At 56.8% G+C, this 27,000-nt stretch overlaps 1 protein-coding gene and 1 long non-coding RNA gene across 5 annotated transcripts in view; one reads left to right on the top strand and one right to left on the bottom strand.

The window, feature by feature from the left end:
* Positions 1 to 541: 541 nt before the first annotated feature.
* LOC131494710 (uncharacterized) lies at positions 542 to 5,855 on the bottom strand. Its single transcript, XR_009253566.1, has 4 exons — positions 5,705 to 5,855; positions 3,681 to 3,880; positions 2,489 to 2,654; positions 542 to 1,202 (listed from the first exon to the last, which is right to left on the bottom strand). It is a non-coding gene; the product is annotated as an uncharacterized LOC131494710 (long non-coding RNA).
* The window catches only part of SLC45A4 (solute carrier family 45 member 4), an 83,892-nt gene continuing 61,771 nt past the window's right edge, over positions 4,880 to 27,000 (top strand). For 2 of the 4 annotated variants that reach the window (XM_058699227.1, XM_058699226.1), the window contains exon 1: positions 4,988 to 5,107. The gene's annotated coding sequence lies outside the window, so the exon portion shown is untranslated. Of the gene's footprint in view, positions 5,108 to 24,964; positions 25,435 to 27,000 lie in introns of those variants that run through there. The other 2 variants (XM_058699230.1, XM_058699229.1) reach the window with 2 other exon arrangements.

Raw genomic sequence — 27,000 nt, 5'->3', positions numbered from 1 at the left:
GTATGACCCCGGATAGGCATATGACCCCAGGAAGCTGTATGACTCCACGTGGCCGTATGACCCTGGGAAGATATATGACCTTGAGTGTCTGTATGACCCAGACAGCTGTATGAACTGCAGTAGCAATATGACTCTAGGTACCTTATTGATTCTGGGGTGCCATATGACCCCTTTGGGTACCCCTCGGGGGACCCCCCCCGAGATGCCACATGACCCCAGGGAACATCTATGCCCCAGGGAGCCTGCCGCTGCTTGCCAGTTCCAGCACCTGGAGGTCCTGCCAGAGATTTGCTCCTCTTGGGGCTGACGCTACTCTGAAGGCCACTCACTGCTTTGACACCTGGGCAGGCATTGTCCCTCAGGCCTCCCGTTCCACCATGGCAATTTGGGAGGCGGGGGCTTGCCCCAAGATCTGGGACCCACTGCCCCTGCCTCGTGGGAAGTCTGCACCCCATGCTCTGCGGGGGGGGGGGGGGCAACCTCCCCATTTTGCCTTGGGGCTCATAGAGATGAGGCACGTCCTCCAGGGTCACACAGTGGGAAGGGGCAGAGCTGGAACTCTGCCCCATGCTCTCTGCTCTCTCCACGACACCCAGGTTCACCAGGAAATTGGCACCCAGAGAGCACATGCAGTCAGGTCTGGCCCGGAGCAGGTGCTCAGAATACGTGGTGATAACTGAGCACACTAATTGAAATACCGGGGTCTTGCTAAAGAGTTCATCTTAGCAAGTGTTATTGCTTAAACACAAAGGAGAGCTTTACAAATGATCAGAGGAGGCATCCGCTGAGGGACACTGGGGGACATTTGGGACATTGGCTTCTATGCTCTCTTCCCCTCCTCAGGCTCCACTGGCCCCATCCACAGTATACAGAGGGCAGCCTCAGTTGAGGGCTCAAGCCCAATCTCTGAAGGGACCCGGCAGGTTGGAAGGGGCCTGGCACACAGCGGGCCCTCAGTTATGAGCTGGGTGGTTGTTTGTCATCGCGGTGAGACCTGAGTGGTCTCAGGTGACCGAGTCCCCCACATACCTCCTCCCTTCCCTCTCCAGCCCTGGGAAGTTGAAAATTACCGCTCATCAGCCATTTAGACGGTGCTCGCTTGTCGAGGTGAACGCACCCATTTCTTGTAACAGCACTGTGAGGGGCTAACACTCTGCCCTTCTGGAAGCTAAGGATACCCAGGTCCAGTGAGCTGATGTGACCTGCGGAAGCTCAGAGGGCTGGTCAGTGGCAGGGCCAGGGTTTCAGCTTAAGCAGGCAGCTGGCTGCATGTTTGGGCTCGTGACTGTCACCTTCTCCAGGTGAGGTCCATTCCATTTCACGGACTGAGACTTATTTACAGTGAGGTCAAAGTTCAAACCCAGGCCCTGTGACCACCCTCCCCCCCCCCCCCCCCCCCCGCAAGCCTGTCTGCTCATGGCCCCTCCATTTTTCCAACCCCGACCTGCCCCAAATCCTGCCCTTCCCAAGCCAGCTCTCCTATCCTCTCTGCCTCCCAGCACCAGGGTCAGGGGGTGCTAAAAGTTTCAGGGGTCTCATGCCTCCTGTAGGTGTCCTGAACCTGGTGGGGTCACAAGACAAAGAGGAGAGCTCTTGACCCCCATAGGCATGGGACCCCTGTAGGCATGGGGTTATAGGGAGCACGTGGGGTGCCTGGTCCAGGCCGGCTCACGTCGTTTCAGGAGTCTGTGGACCCCCCAGAGTCTCTCCATGGGTCCTCATTAAGAAGTTCCTCTTCTCTCTCTTTGTCCCCTTCCACATGCAAACATGTCTGCAGCCCCATTGCCCCACTGCAGGCAGCCTCTGGAATGCAACAATGAACCTGGCCTGGTACCAGCTGCTTGGATAGGGCTTGCAGGCTACTAGAGAGACAGACGTGCCCGATTACAGTTGGGAATGATTTGTGAAGGAGCAGGGTGCCTCAGAGCTCATGAGAGGGAGCCACTCGCTCCTGTAAGGCAGGACATCCGAGAGGGCTTCCTGGAGGAGGCCATTCCTGGCAAATCTCTGGAAATGGTCAATGTGACAGTTTTATCGGTCCTTAGGCTCTGCGTGTCCGTGGATGAGAAGGACACAATTCTGCTCCAAGGGTCCCCAGGAGCAGCGAAGGCAAGGTTGCGCGTGCAGTGATGGAGATGTTGTCATGCCGCGGGCTCCCTGCAAGCGTCCCAGGAGACCAGTGTACTCACAAATGAGGCCATAGGATGAGAAATTACGGAGAATTATGGAAATCGTGGAGAATAATTATTGGAAATTATGAAGAATTTAAAGACGGTCATGGGAGAGTGATGCAGCAGGCGTGCAGCCCCTTCTGAGGTTGCACGCCTGCGGCGGGAAGTCCCCAGGCACACCACGCTCTGGAGCCGGGCAAGAGCCCAGGTCTTCCTGACTTCGGGGCTTCTCTCCTCACAGGGCTGGTGGCCCTTCATTCAAGGAGCTGCCATGGGGCGGCTGGACGGTGGGGCCACAAGCTACGGGCACATCTTACCCTTTGTCTTAACGGGCTCAGGCTGCCTTAACAAGAATACCACAGACTGGGCAGCTCAGCAACACTTACTTCTCCCAGTTCTGGATACTGGGAAACCCAAGATCACAGTGCCAGTGTGGTCGGGTCCTGGGAGGGCTCCTCACACGGCCCTCCGTGGTGCAGGCACCTAGAGAGAGGGGAAAAGAGCTTTTTCTTGTCTTTTTTTTTTTAAGGTTATTTACTTATGTATTTACTTATTATTATTATTATTTTAATGTTTATTTTTGAGAGAGAGAGACGGAGCAGGGGAGTGGCAGAGGGAGAGAGAGAGAGAGAGAGAGAGAGAGAGAGAAAGAGAGAGAGAGAGAGAGAGAGAGAGAGAGAGAATCCCAAGCAGGCTCTGTGCCGTCAGCACAGAGCCCGATGTGGGGCTCGAAGCCATGAACCATGAGATCATGACCTGAGCTGAAGTCAGATGCTCAACTGACTGAGCCACCCAGGCGCCTGTCTGTATCAAGTGTTTTAAAAAGTGCATTTACTCCTCACAACAACTTGTGAGCTAGGTGTTGTTAGAAGGCTCATCTATAGATGAACACGCTGAAAGGTTAAGAAAGGTGTCCAAGGTCACAGCACATCTGAGATTGCCTCTGCCTCTGTCCTCTGGCCACAGGAGCCATAAAACCCACAGAGGAGGTAGATAGACAGTTATGAGGCACCCACTATGTGTCAGAGGTCACTTTGGGCTCTTTATGCATATGCTACTGATCTTATTAACCCCTGATCGAAGTATTACATACACACCCATGTAACCAACACCCAGAGCAGGAAATGGAATCTTACTAGCACCCCAAACACTCTCTCCATTTTCCCTTCCTGGCTCTGGCACCCCTCCCTCTAATGTTAACCACTGTCTGGATTCTACATACATTTCTACCACTTTATTTTATCTTTAAAAATGTTTATTTATTTTAAGAGAGAGAGAGAGAGAGAGAGAGAGCAGGGGAGGGGCAGAGGAAGAGGGAGACAGATAATCCCAAGCAGGCTCCATGCTTTCTGCACAGAGCCCACCTCTGAGCCTGATCCCACGGACGGTGAGATCGTGACCTCAGCCGAAATCAAGAGTCAGAAGCTCAATTCACTGAGCCCCCCAGGTGTCCCTCTACCACGTTATATACAGGGAATCCTATATGCTTTGAGGTCTGGCTTTTCTTACCTCAAAATCACTTGCGAGTGTCATTCATGTTGCCCTGCGTGTTTGTAGATTACTCACAGCCGTGTGATCATCATTCCACAGCACGAATAGGACACAGGTGATGTATCTGTTCTGTGGTTGGGCATTTGGGTCCCTTCTAATGTTTGGTAATTGCAAACAGTGCTGCCGTGCACAGAAATGCGATCACGTAGGGCGTGCATCTAGGAAGGGAATTGCTAGGTCATCAGGCTTGCATAAGATCCAGACTTCCAAGGCGGGGCATCAATTTGCACCCCCACCAGCAGTGTAAGAGAGTTCCAGTTGCTCCACGTCCTCACCAACACTTGACACTGTCAGATTTTCCCATTCTAACTGCTCTGGAAGCTGCGCGGTGCACCCTTTATTTCCAAATCCCTTCGGCAGCCCCATGAGACGGGTCTTGCGATCTGTCTCACAGATGAGGACACCCAGAGATGAAGTCACTAGTCGAGCCTGGCGAGAGCACAGACCGTCTGACCTCAGCCCGCTGTATCACCTGTTTGTCAAGCTGCCTCCCCCGACCTAGTCTCCTGGACTCCCAGCGGCCCCATCCTTGGGACGGTAGCCATCCGCCTGAGGGGTGATGCGGCAGCGGCGCCTCCTGCCCGAGTCAGGCAGTGAGGGAAAGGCTCGGGGTCCGGGGTCCTGCCTTGCTACCAAGAGGGGGCGCAGAGTGCGGGAGATGGAGTCGGGCGAGGGCCCACGCCGAGGGAGGGGGTTTGAGGAGGGAGACCCGGAGGGCGATGCCAGGAAAGCGCTCTCTGCGGCACCTGGGGGCGGAGCCCACCCTGCTCCGAAAGGGCGGAGGAGTTGGGGGAGAGAGGAGGCTAGGCTGGTGGGGGCTCCACTGCGAGGAGGGCGTCTGGAGAGGAGGAAGCAGAGGGTAAGCGTGGGGAGGGACAGGGGCTCCCGCGCGGGGGAGCCGGGGCTGGGGGCGCGCTGGACGCCCCGCCCACGAGGCGGGAGGTGGGACGCAGCAAGGGGCGGGGTCTAGGGCGGGGCCCGGGCGGCGGGGCGGGGCGGCACGGTGGGCGGGGCTCATGGCGACCAATGGGCGCGCGTGAAGCTAGCCCCGCCCCGGCCTCCCGCGGCGCCTGCTGCATAGTCATGAGCGCAGGCCCGCGCTGCGTCAGCGGAAGCGGCGCGCGGCGGCTGTTTCCGACCCGATAAAGCGGCGTTGTCCCCGCGCGCCGGCCGCAGCTTCGCAGCGCTCCGTCCGCGCCCGCGTCGCTCGCTGTCTGACCGCCCGCCTGCCCGGCAGGCCGGCCGAGAGCAGCCGCCGCCGGGCCCCGCCGCCGCCGCACCCCCAGCGCCCGGGGCCCCGCGCCCCCGCCCCCGCCGCCTCCGCCCGGCCCGGCCCGGCAGCCCCGCCGCGCCGCCGCCCCAGCGGCCCCGGCCGGAGGAGACAGGTGAGCGGCCGCCTCTCCCGCCCGCCGCCCAGGCCCCGCACCTGGTCGCCGCCACCTGCCGCTTCCCGCCTCCCCACCCTACCTCCGCGCGGCCCGGCCTCGAGCCCCTAGTCCGGCTCCCAGCCCGCCCGGGCATCTCGTCCCCGGGGAGGGGACCCTCACCCTCGCCTCGGCCCCGGCGAGGCGCGTCTCCCGCCGGGATTCCCGCCCCATCCGCGGCTTCCTCCCTTCTCTCCCCGGGCTGCACCTGCCTCTGGTCGCTCCCGTCCCAGAAGCCTCCTGGAGCATCCCGGCCCCCTTGCCCGCGGTGCGCACCTTATCACGGACTCGGTTCCCCGCCCCCGCCCCCCCCACGGTCGTGCTCCGCAGCATTCCCCCACCCCCTATTTCCTCCGGTTTCTCTACCCAGAGGGAGCCTCGCGCCTCGCTCCCTCGGTTCCGACCCTGTCCTGGCCCCTCGGCCTGACATCTATTTCCTAACTTCTGAGAGTCCAGCCCCTGTCCCCTCTGCCTCAGCCTGCCTTCCTCCCCCTTCCCCCCCCCCCCCCCCCCCCCAGCACACACGCGCCCCCAGCACGCCCATCCAGTGTTCCAAACCTCCGGCTCCAAGCTGTCCCCTGGGCAGCGCCTGTGTTTTGTCTTTATGTGCATGCCCTCCGGGCTGTCCCTTTGAAGACACCTTTATTTCCTGTGGCCAAGCTTGGCCCTGGAGGAGAGGGGCCGGTGCATCTGTGCATCCAGGTCCAGAGCCCCTGCCCTGCACATTTCTCCGCATCCCAGCACCGCTTTCCTTTTCCCGAGCAACCCCTCCTCCTGGAGCTCTCGAATTTAACCCATTCCTTCCCAAGGTGTGTTGCTCTTGATTGGGTTGTTGGGGAGCACTTTCCAGTTGAGGGCTTTTCTAGGGGAGGTATATCAAAACGGGGAGGAATGGTGGTTTGGGAAAAGCCCAGCCTCCTGGTTAGCTATCCGTAATGATTCTAGAAAGTGGGGGCGGGGGGGGGGGGCGGTTGCTAGGGAGGAGTGGGAAGGGGTGGAAGGGGCACTTGATCTCCTAGGGAGTGTGAGATTTTTTTGTTTTTCCAATGGGGGCACCGTGGGTCAGACTGAGCCACCGAGCCCTATCGGACACCTCAGCTGACTCCAGCAAAAGAGGCCTTGGAGCCCCTGGTTATTGGGGCATCTCCTAGTCCTAGATCCTGGGAAGGGAGGAGGGTTTGGAAGGTGAGTGACCGAAACAGTTGTTGTCGGGTCAAATGATTGTCAGAATCGAAGCCTGTTTCCGCTGGGGAAACGGTCTTGCCAGTGTTCTGTGTACGTGCCCTGCACTTTTCCTTCGCTACGACCGCCTCACACCCTTCGGCCATCGACAGACAGATAGGGCATGGGGAAATCTGTCATCTCTCCGTTTTGTGCTTGGGGGAAAAAAGAAAGAAAATGAAAAGCTGGAGGATTGGTTTATTAAGAAGTGTCACTAATGGTTGGTATCAGAAACAGTAATCCCTAACCTCTTTTAAAAATTAGGAATAATTTCCTTGCTTTTCAGCTAGGTCTGAATTAGCTATTGAAGGAAAGAGTAAGAGTTTATTTAAGGCTTGGGAGAGATTTTGCAGAATCTGCCTGAAGTTCAAGAGTGGCAGTGTTGGTAGTCTGGAGCTTTGCAGGCCCCAGGTGGAAGGACCAGGACTTGATCAGGATCTCTAGTGCGCCCTGGTGAGGGGCTGGGGAATAGGTTGTCTTAAAAATTGGGAATTTCGGCTCCATTCTGGCTAATTGCTTTTGTGGGCAGCAGCTGTAAAAGAAAGAAATGGATCTTTTGAGATGCATTTGAAATGCATATTAGGTATTTAGTGGTGGCTTTTTAGTGGCCCTGGGTGTCCCCCAGGGAGGCTGCCCACCCACTCCTGGGGCCGGTGAGTTGCCTGCTTCCCTTGCAGAGATGAGGGCTGTGGCCTTGGCCTCGTGAGAGCAGAGCAGAGATTGGACCGGGTGAGCTCGAGCTCCAAGGTGGCTCGCAGCTTTTAACATCCTGGGGCTCTCTGTGTTCTCCAACTTTGCTTGTTGGGGAGGAGGGGAGCTGGGGAGGGGCGGGAGGAGCCTGGGAATGGGGCCCTGCCCTCTCTGAGCCGGGAGATCCCGCCCTGCAGGTCTGCAGGGGGGAGGGGCTGCGGCAACGGCAGCTCCCCCATCCCCAGTGGAGGCAGGCAGTCCAAGAAGGTATTTTGGCCAGCGATTAGGTTGCTTGACGTTGGGCTGGTTTTATCTGTGTTGTCAGAGGGACGGTGGGGGGAAGAGCGGACGGCTGCGCCGGGGTCCGGGCTGTAGTATTATTTTCTGGCCGTGGTGCCCGTTCGTCCCTATCGCCCGTCTGCACCCTCTGCCCTCTCTGCCTTCTTCTGCTTGCCCTGCCAGCCCCGAAGCCCAGCCCCGTGTAGCCGTTAGGGGTGGTTCGTGACTAACAGCCTCGCGGCCTGGCACAGGGTCAGCGTGGCTGGTGAGCGCCGTAGGTGGCAGGCAACCCCAAATTGCCAGTGCCCTCCTCGGGAACACCCCTGGCAGAGCCCCGTCTGTAATCTGTGGAGCCAGAATGCGCTGGAAGCCGTGTTCCTGGTGAGGGTGCTGCTGCACAGCCGTTTCCTCTGGTTCCCCAGATTTCTTTATCACAGCACAGTTCTGTTGACAAAGGTGCACTCAGGGAGACTCCATTAGAAGGGCCGCCTCGACTCCAGGCCAGGAAACATGAGAGCGGTTCAGCTTTGCTGAGTGGAAATCTGACCAGAGGGAAAAAGCCTCCCAGATGAGGAGCAGCCATATAGAAAGGAGGGGGTGGGAGAGGACCCCCGGAGCCGGGGGGGGGGGGGGGGGGGGGCAGTGTCTGCAGGGGGGCTCACAGGCGGAGGCCAGGCCCCCGTGCACCTCCCCCACAGGCGCCCAGACAAGGACCCCTTGTTTAGATTAGCTTAATTACCCCACCAAAATCAATGAACAAGGATCTTTTTAAACATGGAACTTTCAAAATGTGCTTGGAGTGGCTTTTTTTTTTTTTTTTTTTCCCTTTATAAAGGTATCAAATGCTAAGCCTTTGTAAAATAAGGCACTTGGAGCGAACTGGGGGATTGTGGACCTTTTCACTGCGCGCGAAGGAAGCTTCCCGGCCCTAAATCAGAAGGAAGCTTGCCAAAAGTCCTGAGTTCACGGGTCTGCACAATAGCTATTTTCAACCCGCTGCCGTTGGGGTAGCGGTAACACTGGAAACATTTAGTGGGGGCCTAATGGTGTTTATGAACCTCCTTCCTTGGCAAGTGACTTTTAGAGGAGACATTTTAAGAAGATTAAAACGTCCACAGACTTCGAGGGCAACAGCGTAATCCACTTACTGTTTTCGTGTCACAGATCGAGTGCGCTTTAAGCTTGGCGTTCCCGCAGTGGCCCTTCCGCTGCGGTGCATGGGCCGATGTCACTCCCACAGGAGCCGATGGGCAGGCATTTGAGGGAGATTGTGGGAAATGAAACACAGCCGTGAAGCTGGAGAGGAGGGCTCTGAGGTCGATTTGGCTAGTTTGGACCCTTGGGTAAGACGGTGGTCACAGGGTCACACAACGATCAGTAGGGAACTCTCCCCAGTGAAGGTGGCCCTTGTGCCGGGTTCTTGCCCCCCGAGGGCAGACACAGGGGTGGTGCCTCCGCGAGGGCGAGGTGGCTCCCCTGCAGCCGAAGGGATTTGCAGAGCCTTTTCAAGTTAACTCAGCGGGGCTACCTTGCCCGCCCACCTCTGCTTGGCCCAAAGCCCAGGTGAGGGAAGCATTGTTCGGTCGTCGACCGTGTTTTCATCCTCCCAAACCTGTGGAAGGATTTCGCTGGCAGAGAGGAAAACTGCATTCCTGAACCAGTGCCCGAGGGGCGCTTTCCTTAAAAGTACCTCCTAACCTGGGATTCTGCCGTGTGGCTGCCCCGGAGCGAGTGTTCAGAGTTTGCCAGAGGGCCTCTCCTGGGGTTCTGCCTCTGAATCCTGGGGCCATTTGAACTGACGTGCAACTGAATTCTTCCCAGTGTAGGGAAAGGAAGATCTTGAACACAGAATGCATAGCAAACCCCTAAAATCGCTGCTGAAGAGGAGTTGGAACTGCGTCCAGATGCAGAGGTCACTCGCACAAATCGAGCCATCACTCGGTCATTGCCAGGCCAGAAAACTGGCGCGCTTCTCACTGCCGACCATTTAGTCCTTGCTCTGGCAAAATCTGTTTATCCAAAAGAGTACGATGTTTGGTTTGAAATGGGAAGGAAATATTTTCCCACCAGTTATTTTGAGGGGAGGGGCTTTGCCACCTCTACACGGGAGATGAACTTGTTTTGCCAGAGTTCACTGGACGTAACAAGGGGGGCGGTGTGGGGAGCACGTGGCTGCCTAAATTCTGGGTCTTTCAGCCTTGGGTTGCCTCGTCGCCGAGATCTTCGGAGTTTTTTGTTCATGCCCTGTAAAATAACTTTGATGAAAACTAGGGGCACGTTTCTGAGTTGACATTGAACTTTATTGCTGATTTTTTGGAATTTTGTTTTGAGGGAGAGAGAGTCCCAAGCCGGCTCTATTCTCTGCCCCAAGCTCTGTCAGCAAAGAGCCCGATGTGGGGCTCGAACTCAGGAACCGTGAGATCATGACCTGAGCCGGTAGCAAGAGTTGGACTCTGAACCTGCTGAGCCACCCAGGCGCCCCATTATTGCTGATTTTAAATAGCTGAGAAAGAGAACATTTTTGGAGTATTGTAAATGTAGACATTTTAAGTTGCAATTGTACCGCTCTTGAAAGTATCCGATATGAAATTCACTAATGATTTGATGACCACGGTCACCTTTTAGAAAACGGGAGCAGCAGACTGTGAACGGTTGTAATGCGTACGTGTTCTTTTCCTCTCGAACTAGGATGTTTGTTCCACTTTCCCTCGTGGAGTTTTATTCTAAAGTCACAGGCTTTTACACTGGAAAGTCTTACTGATTGTTCCTCACGCTTGTGACACACGTGTACATAAATTGGGGTTTAAAACATTGCTGTGCTCAGAAGGCTGTTGTTAAGCCCATCTAGAAGCAGTTTTTCTCATTGTAATTACTGATACAAAACTAACCACAGAAGCATGAATGTATCATTGATCTTCATAATTACTGAATGCCCAAAATGAAAATACATTGGAAGGTATGATCTGGGTGGGGGTCCATTTGAAGTGCCTCAGTTAAAAGGAATTACTGATCTGCCCTTGGTGCCTGGTACACACCCTTGCTGCTGGAACATTCCAGGGAGGAGTGACTCCTGCTGGTCCGGGAGGAAGGGAGGAAGGGAGCGTGTGAAGGCTGGGGCTGCCCCCGCTGGCGAGGGCTCAGGCCATTCTGGCCGTTCCCTTGGGGACGCTGAGATCTGTGGACTCAGGCTCCCAAAGGCACCCCACCTGAGAACCCCAAAGGTGCTTAGTGCACGGAGGGGTAAAGAGCATCTGCCGCTTCATTACGTTTCGCTGTTAAGCGCTGATCCGTGTGTACTTTAATATTTAATTGCATGTTTTCTGGACTTATGTGTTAAAGGGCAGAAGATGATACATCTCATGAACGTGTGTGTTGCAGTCAGCGGCAATGCATTTTTATTTGGTTGGGTTAAATTTTAAGCTTAATGGAATTGTGCCTTGAGTTAAATTTTAATTTTCCAGAAAGATGTGTTAGAAGCAGAAAAGACTGCTTGGCCAGGCCTTGGATTCCGAAATGGTTTTTGTCCTGCAGGAATCCAGTGAGCCTGCCGTGCTGGGCTCCTTTCTGGGAGGAGGGGAAGGGTGGTGTTGACTTGCCTCTAGGGTGAGAGCCCTGGGGGTGGGGGAGAGGCTCCCGGGGTTGCCTAGGAACCTGACCACCTGGGGTTTGCAGAGGTGTGGGGGGCTCTCCCTGAGAGGCCTGGGCGGACCCAAGGACTTCCTCAGACTGTTTGAAAGTCCTGGGCTGGAGATGCTCTCAAAGCAGAAGCATTCACTATTGTTATCCCAGAGACCAAAAATGCTTTGGATGGAGAGCTGTAGAACTTTGTATTATAAGATGGTTTTGTGACATGAAGGGAGTTTCCAAAAACAAGGGGTCTCTGGCTTCATCCAGCTTTGGGGTTGGGGGGGCGGGGGGGAAGAAAGCAAGCCACTTGCCTCGCTCCTTGGATCTCAGGAATGTGCGTCCTGAAGTTTTATCTGTCTCCTGTCCTCGGGCCTGGCTGTTAAGAATCCAGTTAAGAATGCTTCCCCACGAGTTTGGATTTGTAAATATTTGGGGACAAGTCCTGTCCTCGGTTTGTGAGGCCGCGTCTTTGTTCTTAGGGATAAGGGCAGAAAGGAGCTAATTCCGGATTGTGTTCTAGGAACCCTGTGGTTTCTGTAAGCAGTGAGGAGTAGTGCTGGGCTAGGCAGCGCACCAGACCTGCCCCGGTGGACACAGGGTGGGACATCCGTCATGGGGACCCTCCACTGATCTCTCAAGCACAAACCCTTGTTTACACTTCCCTAGCATTTTGAGCCTTGAGCCTGAAATCAGGGTTTCGGGCTCGTAAAACAAAGGCTAAACGAAAGATTTGCGTTGCTGAAGGCCAGAGGTGACCCTGCGTGGGGGGATTCAGTTCTGGAAACACTGCCTGTCTCCTGGGGCCCGACTCAGATGCCCGTCTACACCCAGCCAGTCGTGCTGCACAGACTGGAGTCACAGAGGAGCTGCTAGTGGTTCTTTGCATCGCTTGTGTAAACCATTTGCAGGGGAAGCTTGGAGGACGCAGCCCCCTCTCTCTCCGGCAGGCCCTGCACACCGCCACCCTCTGCTGGACGGAGCCAGAGCTGCCTGGCCCGATGGCCGAGGTGGCCTCTGCCCTTCAGGGCGCCCATGCGAAAGAAGGAGCTCTGATTTGGTGTTAGGGGTGGAGTAAGCAGTTGAGGCCGGCTTGAACTTTGCTTTGCCAGCATGGGCTCGGCAAGCCTAGCGGGACGGGCAAGCCAAAGGGAAGCTTAGGGCTGTTTGAAGTGTGTTTAGCTCATCCTTGAATTATTCAGATGTCTAAAGTGTTTTTAATTCTTAAGAGGATAGGGAGGGGCCCTATGCCTTTTACTCTGCAGCGGAAATGTCCTCGAGCCCCACGTTGTTCGGGGTGCAGGGACCATTAACATCCAGGGCTGGGCCATCCCTGGCTTTGTGATCTTGGCCCAGAAGCTACCCACTGCCCTGAGCTTCAGTGTGTGTGTTGTGATCTGTGGAGCATAATGAGTGCTTGTTCCTGGTACTTAACAGGCTCTGAGAAACATCCAGAAGGCCAGGTCCTGTGCAGAACACTCAGCCTCATTCTCTGTCTGCAAAACCCAGTCGGGGCTGTCTGTCATTACCTGCATTTTACAGAGAGGAGAAGGAGGCACAGAGAGGCTAAGTAAGTTGCCCAAAGACACACAGTAAGTGGCTGAGCCTGGGGGCGAACCCTGGAACCCACCCACGAGACACGGGGCCCATAGGTCTCCCATGCAGCGCCATGAGCCCCAAAGCTGTGGCGCGCCCCCACCCAGATGAAAAGCGGGGTTTACGGGTGTGTCAGGAGTGTATGTTTTTGCAGTTTGAGGTGTCTCGTCTTCACGACAGTGTATGCAAAATATCGGTCACTTTTCATACGTGAGATGGTGTTTAACACTAATCAAATGCAAGATAAAATCAGGACCGTGTTTTTTTTTTGGGGGGGGGCTTCTTTTTAAATTTTATTTATTTGTTTTTGAGAGAAAGAGAGTGCAGGGGAGGGGCAGAGAGAGAGGGAGAGAGAGAGAATCCCAAGCAGGCTCCGCGCTGTCAGCGCGAAGCCCGATGCAGGGCTTGAACTCACGAACGGTGAGATCATGACCTGAGCTGAAACCAAGAGTTGGACACTCCACTGACTGAGCCCCCCAGGCGCCCGGACCGTGTTTGCCAGCGAACTAACCAGGTGAACTGAGAAGAGACCATGCTTTCCACACCTGCCCGGAAGATGCAGGTGAAAGGAAGCACCTGTGCAGGCCGGTTATCCGTCCTTGGTTAATTGCTGACCGTTTGAACAACCTCTGCAGAAGTGAGGCTGTGTGTGTGTGTGTGTGTGTGTGTGTGTGTGTGTGTGTGCGTGTGTGTGTGCGCGCGCGCGCGCCGATAAGAGTCCCGTGGATGGTGTCAGTTTGTGGCTGTGAAGTTCAAATAGGTTTTTGATTAAATCTTGTGGGTCTGTGGGAGAGTGGGAGCCAAGTAGATGCGGGCCGTGTGGTTTCTGCCTGCTTCTGATATGGTTTTTGAGAAGAGTTTACAACTTTAATAGGGACTTCCTGCTGATCCCCTCAGAAGCTTGCCCGTCTGGGGATTTATTTTGCCCATGTAGTCCTGCCTCTCCCTGGAGCCCTTCACACGGGGACCGGGATCTCAGGCCTGCCGCCCCATGGCACCGCCAGCTCCCCGGCCAGATGGCTTCGCCGTGAGGCTGAGGAAGGTCCTCGCTGCTCGGCGGCATCCCAGTCCCTTTTGGTGGGAGTCCGGGTGCACTTGGCTTTCAGAACCCAGTCGAGTGGCAGGAAACCGCTATGATGTTCCCACTTTCTAAAACACCAAATGGATTGTATGGGGGAGAATCTGAAGAAGAATCTGGACTTCCTAAAGCCATCGCTCAGCAGGCATGTTTCCAGGAGAGTGTGGTAAACTTGGGGGGACTCAAATGATTAGTTCTGTTGAACTGAGTCCCCGTGAGACCCCAGAGGCACTGTGCTTTGAGTTCTGTCATGCCTGGGCCTCGGCTGTCCTCCCTGTGCATTGGTGGAGTCGTTGCAACCCCAGGGGATCCCACGGACGTCTGTCTTGGACAGGCACCTGGGACCTGGGAGTGCGCGCCGTGGGCCAGCTTCTGTGCCGCCCAGAGTTCACTTGTGAATTTTCTTGACTGCTCTGCATAGAAGCAGTGGTTTCCTTGCTTCACAGATGAGAAGGCCGAGGCCCAGAGCTCTTTGGGGCCCGCCTGAGATTCTAGCTGCTGACTGAATTCTCTGCTGGCCAATGTACGGGGGACAGTGGGAGACGCATAAGCAGTTTTAGCCTAGCAGAGAGGTGACAGCTGAAGAATAATATGGAGACAAGAGTGACGATCTAAGGCCCGTCCAACACGAAAGATAATTATCACCACCCTCACGCGTGGCTCCTCAGGGAGGGCTTCCTGGAGGTGGAGGCCCTTTTAACTGTCCTAGGAAGAAACAAAGCCTGACTGTTGGGGCCCGAGGCTGTGAAGTGACAGCCGCACTTGGGTCAGGCAGCCAAGGACTGCTGGGAGGGGGTGGGGGCCCTGTGCCAGAGCCGGCGAGCCAGGGCCGGGCTGCGGGGGGCCCCAGGTGCACTGCTGGCTTGTGTGGAGTCCTTGGACTCTTCCAGGAGCCGTTCGGCCTAGGAGAGGTGTCGCAGCTCGATGCCTGGGCCGTGGGCCCTGCGTGGCATCCGTGCGAGCGCCCTGCTGGCTGTGGCTTGGTCCCTGGCACGAGGAGCTGCCTTTAGTGCCTCCTCCATCGAGGTACACGCGACTGCAGATGGACTGGCTCCTGCCCTGCCCGGCCGCTTTCCGGCCTCCCCGGGGCGAGTTTCTGGGCAGCCCCCCAGGGAGGGCCGGTGGAGCTGCGGCTGCTGGTCGAAGCCGGTGCGGCCCACACCTTTGTGTGCACCTGCAGGGGCCGCTGATGGGAGCTGGGTGCTCCAGACCAGCCTCTTTGGGACTCCACTGCAACATAAGAGGTAGGAGGGGCTCGAAGTGTCCCGCTGAGACTTCCATCTGCCCAGTGTCCCGTAGTTGGGCACACAGTCCCCAATAACATTTGGACTGAAAGCAGCGCTGTGGTGAGTTATCTCCGTTTTGCAAAGGAGATCTCCTTGTCTTTATTGATGGGATCAGGGGACTAGCCGCAGGTCACATAACTGGAAAGCTGTGACCCTAGGAGTTCTGGTTGTGCGCCCTTGGGCCATCCAGAACAGCTGGTTGCAGGTGAGGAAGCTGAGGCTGGGAGCGGCGAGCTGGCCGGGTCCTGCAGAGATTGGACCCTGCTGCCCCCACTTGTGACTTGCTCCTTAACCTGTGAGCCCCAGGGTCCCTACCCAGAGCCAGGTGTGACGGTCATGGGTCTGCGCCTTAAGTTGCCGGAGGAGCAGGGTAGCCTGGGAGTGTCCAGAAGCCCCGTGAGCACCCATACGCCTTCTGTAGCAGGTCCGTGCTCCTTGGCCGTGTTTTCTGAGCATTGCCCCCCACTACCTTCTGGGTCTCCCTTGCACCCCGATCTGCGGCCTCTGTACCAGTCAGGGCTTCACCCACGGATGCCGTTTTGTGGCCTGTTCCTGCTCCCTCCGTGGGATGCCAGCACCCTATGCCAGCAGAAGATAGACCTCTGGATTTCTTGGATCCCGAAGGCCATGTGGAAAGCCAGCGTGGAGTCTGGCAGACCTGGCGAGGTGACCTGGGTCCGTTACCTGCCGCTTCCCGGCTCCCGGCCCTCACCTGTGAACTGAGGCCGCTCGGAGTGCCACAGGATTAAGGGAGAGGCCTGGGTGTGGGGCGGCCCCTGGGAGATGCTCAGCTAGCCATGACCTAGGAGGTGATTCTCCAGTGCTGCCCGGCCCCGAGGAGCATCCGGCACCCCGTAGATTCCCGGAAGCCCTCGGAGCCTTTGAGGCGGGTCCGAACGGGCCCTTCTCCCCACTCTGATCCGTCCTCTTATCGTGAGGACTGAGGAACTCTTAACCATGTGCCAGACCTGCAGCCGCTGACCCCTGGCCGTGCACCTCCGTCTCTGAGGCCCGAGTACCCTGCCGGCGGTGGACTTCGTTGCAAGGGCTGTGACCCCAGGGCTGGCCCGTGGGCTCCGGACCCTCCTGCTCCTGGCTGGCAGCGTCCTCCCCAGCTGGCTCTTTGCCACCGGCTGGTCCTAAGCTCTAAACTATTCCTGCTCACGTCTTTTCGTAGATTTTCACCCCGGGAAGATCTTGTCTAGATCTTTTTTTTTTTCTTTTCCCCAATTGCAAGGCTTTTATTCGTGTAGTATTAATTCCCAACCTAACTGTGCCTTCCCCCACACTCTGAGCTGAGCCCCGCATCAGGCTGTCTGCAGGGGGCCTTGGTTTACATCTTATACTTGCTATGGCGACATGCATCTCACCCGCATTTTGTGGGGTGTGGTGTAAGTCGATTACCCACCCTGCCGTCTCATTTGCATCAAACAGAGCCCACGCTTCCAGTCAGCGTGGGGTTGCCTTTCAATTCCATTTTCTTTGCACTGTCCCCGAGTAACTGCACCTCTGGGTGTCTGAAACCCGTTTTGGTGATTCATGTGTAGTTTGGGCCCTTCGGCCTACAGGCCTCTTGTCTGGAGTGTCTGGAATCCGCTCACACATCCTGTCTTGCCTCCGAGAAACTGTTTCAAGGCCGATGGCTCTAGTCTTGATTTTATGATGCATCGAGAATGATCTTCTTGAGTCACTCCTTCGCAATTACCCAGAGGTGATAGTGTTATCATTGCCAGCTGCTTCCTCCCCCGCGACTGAACGAGCCTGTGTGTCCCCGTCACAGAAGGGTATTGGCCGCTGTATCTGTTGTGCCCTTCTGTTTGCAGGAACCAGATGGGCATCGCAAGTAGAGTGATGAGCGTTAGGGCCGTACAGAGGGGTGGGCAGGGTTAAGGGACACCGGCAAGGGAGGTGACACCCCACCCTGGGCCTGGCCGCAGCTGGGAGCCTTCCCCGCCAGGCACAGGGGCACCTGCACCCGGGGGCTGCAGGGGAGGTGGTGGCTGTCTGTGGCCAGCCGATGCTGGCCATTCAGGGCGGGAGCCCGGGAGGCCAGCGTCTTCACCGCACCTGCCACTGCTCTTCCGCATGGTCACCGAGGTGGAGCATGCGTGGATGCGTGGTCTTCAGCTGCCTGCCACAGTTCCCTGTTTGGTGGGAGCCGATGCCTGTGGCTTTATGGGAATTTGGGGTCTTTGTAAGGTGGCAGAAGGGAGAAACTGAGTTGCCCAGCATAGCTGAGAAACCCAGGCTGAGTGGGCTTTGCTGAGTCCAGGGTGCAGCTGTGACCATCCTGGTACATGTGACCATAAAGTGGCCCATGCCACTTAATCTGAAAAAGATTTTTTTTAGTGTTTATTTTTGAGATAGATAGAGACAGAATACAAGTGGGGGAGGTGCAGAGAGAGAGGAAGACACAGAACTTGAAGCAGGCTCCAGGCTCTGAGCTGTCAGCACAGAGCCCGACGTGGGGCTCGAACCCATGGACCGTGAGATCATGACCTGAGCTGAAGTCAGCTGCTCCACTGACTGAGCCACCCAGGCGCCCCCCTATGCCAGTTAATCTTTTCCTGGGGTTGCTGGTTTCCCGCTGTCTGCCGGGTGGCCTCGAAGCAGCTTGAGGGCAGTCTGGACTGCATCAGTCCTGTGCACGGTGGGAGCACGGTGAGCGGCCGTGAGGGAGGAGGGCCTTGGTGAGATGGGGTGACACGGTAGAAGGAGCACCGCTGCACTCTGGATCCGAAGGAGAGAGGTGATACCCGGACCCCTTGTCTAAATGCAACGTGCAGGTCAGAGTAAGGTTTTATCTGGAGCCTGGCTTGTGTTTTGGTTATGAAACGTGAGAGCAGTGTTTTGCTGACCTGTTTTTTCTTGCTCAGTCTTTCCCCAGCTCTGTCTGTCCTGGGTTACTTTTGAAAATGAATGAGCTAACACCATATACAGGAGGTTCAAAACAAGCTCATTATCACCCTAGCGAGCCAAGTAAGTAACATTTATTTAGGACTCGACTTCAGACAGCATGGCCTGCTTGACAGAGGGACGGTCCCCTTACTTGTTCATACTTCGGTCCATTCCTTGAGGACCAGTTCTAGAAACTGTGTGGTTTGATCTTTACTTTCTGATGTCACCGAATGTGTGGTGAGCTCTGGGAAATTGTCTGGACTGGGCCCTTATAGTTTTCCCTAAATTTAGAATTCATCTTTCTAGTTTTGTTTTTATCTGTCCTTTACCACCCCCCCCACCCCCCCCGCCCTGTATGAACCTAAACTGTTCAGTTAATTCTAAAGGAAACTCTAAAGGGGAAGGCTGACTTTAAAAATTACGGTAAGTAAGGGCGCCTGGGTGGTCTCAGTTGAGCGTGTAATGCTTGATCTCGGCTCAGGTTGTGATCGCAGGGTCGAGTTGAGCTCTGTGCTGAATGTGAAGCTTGCTTAAGATTCCGTGTCTCTCTACTCCTCTGCCCCTCACCTGCTTGCCTGTGTACTCTAAAATAAAAAAATAGGGGCACCTGGGTGGCTCCATCGGTTAAGTGGCCGACTTCAGCTCAGGTCATGGTCTCACGGTTCATGGGTTTGAGCCCCGCGTTGGGCTCTATGCTGACCGCTTAGAGCCTGGAGCCTGCCTCAGATTCTGTGTCTCCCTCTCTCTCTGCCCCTCCCCCGCTGGGGGGGGGGTGCGCGCTCGCTTGTGTGCTCTCTCTCTCAAAAATAAATAGAAAAATTAAAAAATAAAAATTATGAAAAGCTGATACACTCTGTCACAACAAAAATCTCTTTAACCAGCTATGTGACCATGGTTACTTCCCTCCTCCCCCATTGCTAACTGGGGCACTGCTCCACCCTTTTGGGGTCATGAATTCCTTTGAAAATCGGGTGGAAAGACAGCATTTTGTATATACTTTAGGGATCTCCTAACACCCATCCATGATGATCCTGGTCAGTGCCCCTGTCTCTGGGCCTCAGCTAAGGAAGCCCTGTTTGGAGCTGAGGCTGCCTGGGCTGTGTGGAGTCCTGACAGCGGGCTGCTTGGCCGGCAGTCAGCCTGAGACTCTGCATTTGGAGACTCTAGAACTGGGCAGATGGCTCCGGCTGGCCATGGGCTGGTCTCTCCCGGAGGACTGTGCGGAGAGCAACCCCGAGGGTGGTGGCTTGTCGTGTTTCCTCGTTGTGACCCAGATGAGCGGTGCCTGCGGACTCGGGCGTCTGTCTCAGGCACCAATGAGTCTGGGAACCTGATGGCATTCTGCCGTCCAGAGTGGCGGCTGGAGTCTGTTGTGATGGTGACAGTGGGATGCTCCAGTTTACTTTGTGGGGAGATGTAGGGTAGTTAAAATTAGCAGTGAGGGTCAAGTCAAGGTTGTCCGGAAGAGTTCAGCGGTGTCACGTGGAGATCGGACTTGGCGGTGGCTGGCTGGGATTCCTGCCCCTGGGCCAAGCCCAGGGGGAAGGGTCAGGCCGGCCTGCGGCCTGTGCCACCTGCAGAGGGCCCGCCAGGCTGGACCGGGGTCTGCACTTGTAGTTCACCCCTGGCCAGACGTACGCCATGGGGTGGACAGTGCTCTGGACTCCAGAGTATGTATTCGTTGGACAGGGTGTGCTGTTATGTCACGATGTGGTACGTACCTCACGTACCTGTTACGGTAAAGCGGGTCGGGTCGTAATAGGTGTTCTTCGTTCAGCGGTGTATGCGATAGACCCAAGCACAAGGTCTGCTGCATGTAGTAAGTTGTGTAGTATAAGGTGACGGCATGATACGTGTTACGCTTGCTTAAAGTTCCCTCGGAGGGACTTGTAGCCGTCTGGGTTCACGTTCTCTACTAGCTCATTTTCACTGACCTGAGGAACAATGTTTCCTAGGGAAACTGTGATCGAGAGTCTGAAGCCACAGCGCCAGGAGATCTCTGGACCCTTCTTGGTGCCTCGGGCCCGCCTGGCTGAGAAGGTGCTTGGCTGCCTCCTGGTTCACGGGAGCTGGGGGGTCGGCAAGGGGCCTGGTTTGCCCTGACTCTTGCCCAGCTGCCTGTTTTCTCTGCAGAGGCCACAGCCCCCCGGGGACCCCGCAGGGCTCTCTGGCACGTGGCCACTTGGTTCCCCTGGAGCCAGGACCGGTGGGGGCGGCCGGCTGCTTGGCAGAACAGCCCAGATCTTCTTCTCTTTTTGATGTTTATTTATTTTGAGAGGGAGGGCGCACACATGTGCAAGCAGGGGAGGGGCAGAGAGGGAGGGAGAGAGAGAATTCCAAGCAGGCCCCTCGCTGTCAGTGCAGAGCCCACGCGGGGCCTCAGCCCACGAACCGTAAGATCAGGACCTGAGCCGAGATCGAGAGTCAGACACCCCCACCGACTGAGCCACCCAGGCGCCCCGAGCCCATCTCTTCTAAGCTGGGAAGAGTCCCAAGTCCCATCCGTTTATAGAAGCGCCTCTCCGTACTCTTCAAATGAAGAGAATGCGGCTTTAGTATATGAAGAGTTACTGGTGATACTCAGCAATCTCTTAACCCCGCCTGCAGCCCTGAAGATTAGAATCCGGTCTGAGCGGGAGGCCGTGAGGCACATATGATCTGTGTAACTCTACACGTTTCTCTAGTGGTCGTGTGTCATGTGTGGAAAGTGAAGTAAAGGCCTGTCTTACTTATTTTTTATGTCTTTGCTGGGTTTTTTTTTTTATGTGTTTTTATTTAATTTTTGAGAGGGGGACACAGTGTCAGCAGGGGAGGGGCCGAGAGAGGAGGAGACAGAGTCCGAAGCAGGCTCCAGGCTCTGAGCTGTCAGTGCAGAGCCCGACGCGGGGCTTGAACCCATGAACCCTGAGATCATGATCTGAGCCGAAGTCGGACACCCAACCGACTGAGTCACCCAGGTGCCTGTACGTCTTTGCATTTTTAAAAGTAATCTCTATACCCGGTGTGGGGCTTGAACTCACCACCCCGAGATCAAGAGTCGCATTCTCTGCTGAGCTAGCCAGGCGCCCCAGTAAAAGACTGTTTCAAAGCAGGGACTTTAATCAGGCTAGGTTTTAGTTTCTTTGGTTAAAAGAAACAAGCGCAGCCCTCTGTGGAGCCACAGGTCCCACGTGGGCACGCGCTCCTAGCCTGGGACGGCCCATCACCGCCAGCTTCTCCGGGTTACGGCTGAGGGTCTGTCCAGCTGCCTGCCTGCCTGCCAGCTTTGTTTGGACAAGGAGGGTTCCCTTCAGAAATCAAGACCAGAATGGCACTCTTGTGTCTCCTCTGGTCCCCACCGCTTTTCCCAGCCTAGCAGTGACCTTGCCCTGGGCTGAAGCGGCCGTGGCCGGGCTGCTGCCCCACATCCGCTGTGTCCTTCCCGCCCCCCCCCCCCCCCCCCCCCCCCCGCCGGTGCTGCATCTTCTGGACACCAGACTTGGTGGCTGCAGCTCCCTCACCTATAAATTGGGGCTAATGATAGGAGTCCCTGTGTCGGCCTGTCACGAGGGCTCAGGAAGTACATGTTTGTGTGGCCTCTGGGGTCGGAACTGGCTGGTAGGAAGGACTTGGAGTTGGAGCTGGTTTTATCCTTGTCCTATACGAAACAGTTGCTGGTGGCAGTGTCTGCAGGGAGACTTGGAAGTCCCCGAGACAGAGGGGGTGGGATCCAGCAGGGGAAGTTGGAATTTGGAGGCGGTCCACTCCTGTGTGGAGGGGTAGAGCCAGGCCGAGTGGTGGGGGGGGAGGGCACCCGGGGCTTGTCCTGGCAGGTGCAGCATGGTCAGAGGGGTTGTGGACAGAATGAGAGCAGGAGGTTCTGGTGGCCGCGGTCTCTGCTTGTTGGTCCCTCGTGTGCGTGAGCTGGGTGGGCCCCTTGTGCGGTGGGGGCGCTAGCCTGGGGTGAGGGACTTGCCTGGGAGAGGAAGTCAGGATCCGGCCGGGAGAGTTGGGATTCTGGGGAGCGGGGCGGCCGGGATGGTGGTCAAAAGGAGCTGCTGAGGCTGCCCGGGCTTAGTAGCCGTGGTGTGAGCCACGTGTAGGCAGGAGGGGGTGAGAGAAACTTGGGGGAGTTAGGGCCTTGTGCCCTGTGCCCAGGGAGGCCTGCGGGCGGCTGGCTGCTGGTGCCGTAGCTGCTGGAGATGCTGGCCGTGCCGTCTGCTCGCTGGTCTGAACACCAGGGTGCCAGACGCCCCTGGCTGAGTGGCCTTTGGCCCTGCGTGGACACCTGTGGCACCTGTGGCAGGTGCACCTGTGGCAGCCCTTGAGGGGGGTGGTGGGCAAAAGGGGCGCGGTGGCCCTTTCTGGCCTACATGTTTTTGTCACTAGACTCGCCAGATGCCCGAAAGGACAACCTCTTTCAACAGATCCCATCAGGAACCTTCATATTTGTAGCTAACCGCCTTTAACTGGCTGATCAACCAGCTAGGCCAGAAAGGCCAGCCTGGCCGTGGGAACGTTCCTTGGAAGGAATTTGGAAATCCACATGTGCCATGAAGTGTTAATGAGGGGGTGTCAAAGGACCCCGGAGGGGGGAGCGTGGGGAAGGCAGCGGCCCGCTCTCCCTGCCCCGTGTGTAGGTGTAGGTTGTTGCCTTGTGAAAACACCTCCGTGCCTCCAGGTGACCTCACCTCTCAGGCAGTCAGGGCCGCTGAGTCACGATGCTGTAAATCATATCCGCAAGGAAAGGTTTGTTAGCTGTGGTTATGTCTTCTCCCTGTTAAAATTAGTCTTGAAGACAGAGTGAGGTGTGTTGAGTTTATAGCCTGTCTATTACAGGCTTCCTGCCGGCCCTGCAGGCCTTGCTCCTGCGATGATACCGCCCTTGGTGCACGGTTTTAAATTGTAGGATCGCAGCTCGTGGAAGCGGAAGAGAAGGGACAGGTGCTTGGTTCGTGCCTTGCCGTTTGGCTCATGGCCTGGAGAGGTGAGTGACCCTCCCGGGGTCACGCAGTGGCCTTGGGGTCATGCTCTTTTAAATGTGCCCTGATGGGGAAACGCTCGCTTTGGAACTGTAACTGTTACTCGGATGATGCTCGCCTGATTCTGGAGAAGACTTAAGGTGGCTTAAGTAGGGAGTGTGTTGAAGAGGCACCTTTGAAGGTACAAGAAAGATATACGTGCAGGTTTGCATGCTTCCCTCGCTCTGCTTGGTCTGTTTCCAGCAGGTGCGCCGCAGGGCCGCCTCTCGGACCGTGTCTTTCCTGGGCTGCAGAGGCCAGGCCTCCGTAAGGGATGGCCGATGGGCATAAACCACTGCCCTTCCTCCTTTTGTGGTCCCAAGTCCCCTATTTCTAGAGGGATCAGTGAGCTCCAACCCCCACCTCCTTGGGAGCTGGGTGGGGCCACAGGCAGAGATGTTGGGGGTCCCGGTGCAGGGGCTCCCCACAAGCTGGAGTTGCGCCTGTCTTTGAGGCACCTCTCGCCCAGGAAGGGGGAGGATCTCCTTGGCCTCCCCAGCGAGTGGCGGCCCACCCAAGCCAGCGCGTCTGCGTCCCTGTGCCAGGTACATAGTCACCATGGAATCCCAGGGCACTGGCCTGAGGGACCCCCAGTGCCCTCCCTCCAGGGGACCCTCCCTCCATGGGACCCTCCCCTCCTGCTGATGCCTTGGTGTTTTCCTAAGCAGCAGTGTCTGTTCTTCCTCAAGATGCCCAGCTTGAGGACTGATGTCCAAGGGTGGTTCCAGAAGCGTCAAGGGTACTGCATCTGGGATTGTTGCTAAAACTCATTATTTGGCATCTTCACAGAGTCTCTGCAGAAAGACTAAAATCTCGCGTTTGCAAACATCCTGGGCCTACAAAGCTGCTCGGTTCGGGGTGGGCCCCAGGAAGTGTGTACGAATGCATGCGCGTAGCTGCTCCTTCCTCTGCTGTCTCGGAGTTCCGGGGCAGCCTCTGTCGTGGGCTTTCCGTGGCGCATCCTGTTTCTGCCTCCATCTGGTCTCGTTGGTCCTCGTTTCCTGGGGGCAGTACTGGTTCGGAGGTTGAAGGAATGGTGTCACTGGGGAGGAAAGCGGGGGGCTGCCTCGTTCCAGCGCAGGCAAGGGCTGGCTGCGGCCAGAGGCGGGAGCTCTGCGCTCAGGATGAGAGGGAGGCCTTTGAGGTGCGGTGACCGAGGACGGCCTGCAAAGATGATGAGGGTGGGTCCTTGTTCGGCGGCTGCCCTGACAGAGGACCTCAGGCTGAGGACCACCTGAGGCAGGCAGGGGCCGATGGCCCCTTCGCACTGACTGGGCCATGCTGGGCGCCGACCTGCGATGGGGAGAGAAGCCCCCTTTGGAGCCGGCAGACCCCGAGCCCCACTTTCAGCCCACTTCTGGTCTGCGCAGGCCTTTGCGGGTCACGCGTTGTCTCTGGTTAGCCTTGCTGGGCTGCGGGGGCTGGGGTGGACACGTGGGACAGACACTCAATGGCTGGTTATTTTCTCCCGCATGAGGCCGCGGTGGGGACAGAGTAGAGTCCCTGGGGGAGGGGAGGGGTTAGCACCCAGGAGGACCACCCCCCCCCCCCCCCCCGGAGGCAGGGAGAAGCGGCCAGTGTCCCGCCTTCTTTGCAGAATTTGGACAAACATGGGCCCACTTGGTGTATTGGATTAGGCTTTTATCCCCCCAGGAGAGTAACGAAGTAAACAGAATAGAGTTTCTTTGGGCCACTGGCCAAATGAGAAATATTTTGGATCTGGTGACCTTTTTCTTTGGGTCACTATTCTCTGTAGGAGGTTTTGACCCGTATTGCATTTCGGAATAGGACAAACGGCATATTTTTTGGAGTGGCAAATAAGGAAAAGAATGAAAGTCTCTCAGAGTCTCTGCTTGCAGAGGCTCCCCTGGGAGGAACATTTTTATAGACACCAGACGTCCTCTCTGGCTCGGGCCAACTTTCCATCCTGATGGCGGGGGCGTGCCATGAGCCGGCCCCTCTCTCCTGAGCTGGCCAGCCAGCCTGCGGAGCCAGCCGGCACGAGCTGGGCTGACGCCCGCGGAGCCACGGCCCCTCCTCCCGCGGCTGAAGCGCCACCCGCCCCCTGGTCCCAGGGTCCCAGACCCTGCCTGTGCAGCGTCTTCCCCTGTGGTCGTGGGCTCCCTTCAGGGACTCTTCCTTCATAGATCACAGAGCTCTGTATTCTCACAGTGAGTTGTGGCAGGTCACTGTCATAATTGAAGGTCACTGTCATAATTGAACTTCAGGGTAAAGTGCTCATAGGCGTAGTTAAAAGCCAGTGAAGAAAATGTGACTTCAGCCGTCGTTAAAGCAAGTCCGTACTGTTAAGATCAGCACAAAAGCATCCTGTCTGACTTTTTCCTTCTTGTCCTGTGACATGTGCGGGAGAGGAGCGGATTTGCGATTGGCAGCTGAAACCCCGCACCTAGAGGCCTGTGTGCAGGGCTTGGGCTTACTGAGCCGCTGTGTGAAGTACCAGTATTTGGGGCTGTCTCTTTCCAGTGCCCACCCACCCTCCTGGAGCAGGGAGTCAGGTTTGCACACGTGGTGCACTCGGTCTCCTGGCTGGCGCCTACGTGGGACTTGGCCCGTGTCTCCATCGCCACCTGCCTTCGGTGCCTTCCAGCTGCAGAGGTAGTTGCCACGGGAGGATCCCTGAAGCCCTTCGCTCTCGCTCTCCCTTTCCTCTCTCTCTCTCTCTCTCTCTCTCTCTCTCTCTCTCTCTGTCTCTCTCTCTTTCCCTCCCTCCCTCTCCCTCCCTCTCCCTCCCTCTCCCTCCCTCTCCCCTGCCCGTGGGTAGCTGACTGCTTACCGCGTGCAGCTGCTCGGGTGCCCTCGGTGTGGTGGGCCCCCGGCACTGCCCTAACAGTGCAGGCCGAGCTGAGCTGACGTCGACTCCTGGAATGTCTGCAGAAGCTGAGATGTTCTGGGCTGCAGCACCAAGAACCTCCTCATTTGTCCTCCACCCTGCTTTCCTCTCCTGCCCATCCCAGGGCACTGGGTGGGAAGCTGTAGATGGGCCCAGAACTCTCAGGCCAGGAGGGAATCTTGCCGTGCTGTTAAATAAATACCTGCCTGCTTGCAGGCAGGCTGCTGCTGGCTTCCCCAGGGTGAGAAGAGCAAAGTGCCCCCAGCTGCTCCCAGCATATATGCCCTTTGTCCCAGCACACACGCCTTTTGGTATCCTTGGGGTGTCTCAGCTTGACTTCTCCCTGACAGGCTCTGCACAAGCCCAAGACGTGGGGTGTCCTTAGGTGATGAGTTTGTGGCATAGGAGTGGCAGTGGCTTCTGACGAGTTTTGATTGACAGACATCCCAGGGGTGTTTGGGGTGGTTCATTGATCGGTGCTTCCCTACAGCTGTGCCCTTGGCCGGAAACGCCTGCTGGTCGCCTGGCATGGGTGTGAGGCAGAAGCGGGCTGGCAGATCTGTGGGTACTGCCCATGCTAGGCCCTGCCTTGCCGGACAGCAGACCCTGTCCTGCCACCTGTAGTTCCCGTCACATCCAGCTTGTCCCCTTCCATACACCCAGATGAGAAGTAACCTTGGGGCTTCCGGAGGAAAGGAAGCACGGTCCGGCCTCCAGATCTGTGGCTGCTTATTCGGGCATCGGGGGAGCACAGCACAGTTGTCCCAGGCTTCAGAGGCTTTGCCCCCTGCAGAGGGAGCGAGCCTGACGTGGAGGGAGGCTGTGGTCTGTAGCCAGGGCCTCAGACTGACGAGGATGAGGACAATGAGGACGAGGACAAGGGACCGGCACGGGTTGCTGTGCTTGAGCACAGCAAGGTAGCAGGAGGGGCCGAGCTGGCCACAGGATGTCTGGCCATCTGCGTGCTGGGGACACAGGAGCAGCAAGGAGCACCGAGGGGTGGAAACCAACTCAGGAGGGTGCCTCCTGCGGGGCTGGACTCCAGGTGGGGGCAGGGGCAGCCTGGAGAGAGGGACCCGCAGGTAAAAGGGGAGTGCTGTCACCTGCAGCGGGCTCGCAGGTTCCTCTGCTAATGGTGGGCGAGCGCCAGACTCCTCCTTCACACCAGCTCAGGACATGTGGCCCGTTTTCAAGAACTTTGAGCAGTGGGGCAGGACCCTCTCTGAGGGTCTGACCAGCCCTGCTGCCCTCTGACCTGCAGCCTGCTACATTTTGGGATGCTTGCCCGGTTTCCAAAGGAGTTTCGCTTCTGCTCTCTCGTTTGCTCCTTG

This window comes from Neofelis nebulosa, chromosome 14 (assembly GCF_028018385.1).
Source record: "Neofelis nebulosa isolate mNeoNeb1 chromosome 14, mNeoNeb1.pri, whole genome shotgun sequence".
Lineage (NCBI taxonomy): Eukaryota > Metazoa > Chordata > Mammalia > Carnivora > Felidae > Neofelis > Neofelis nebulosa.
This window is presented reverse-complemented; position numbering and strand designations above follow the sequence as displayed.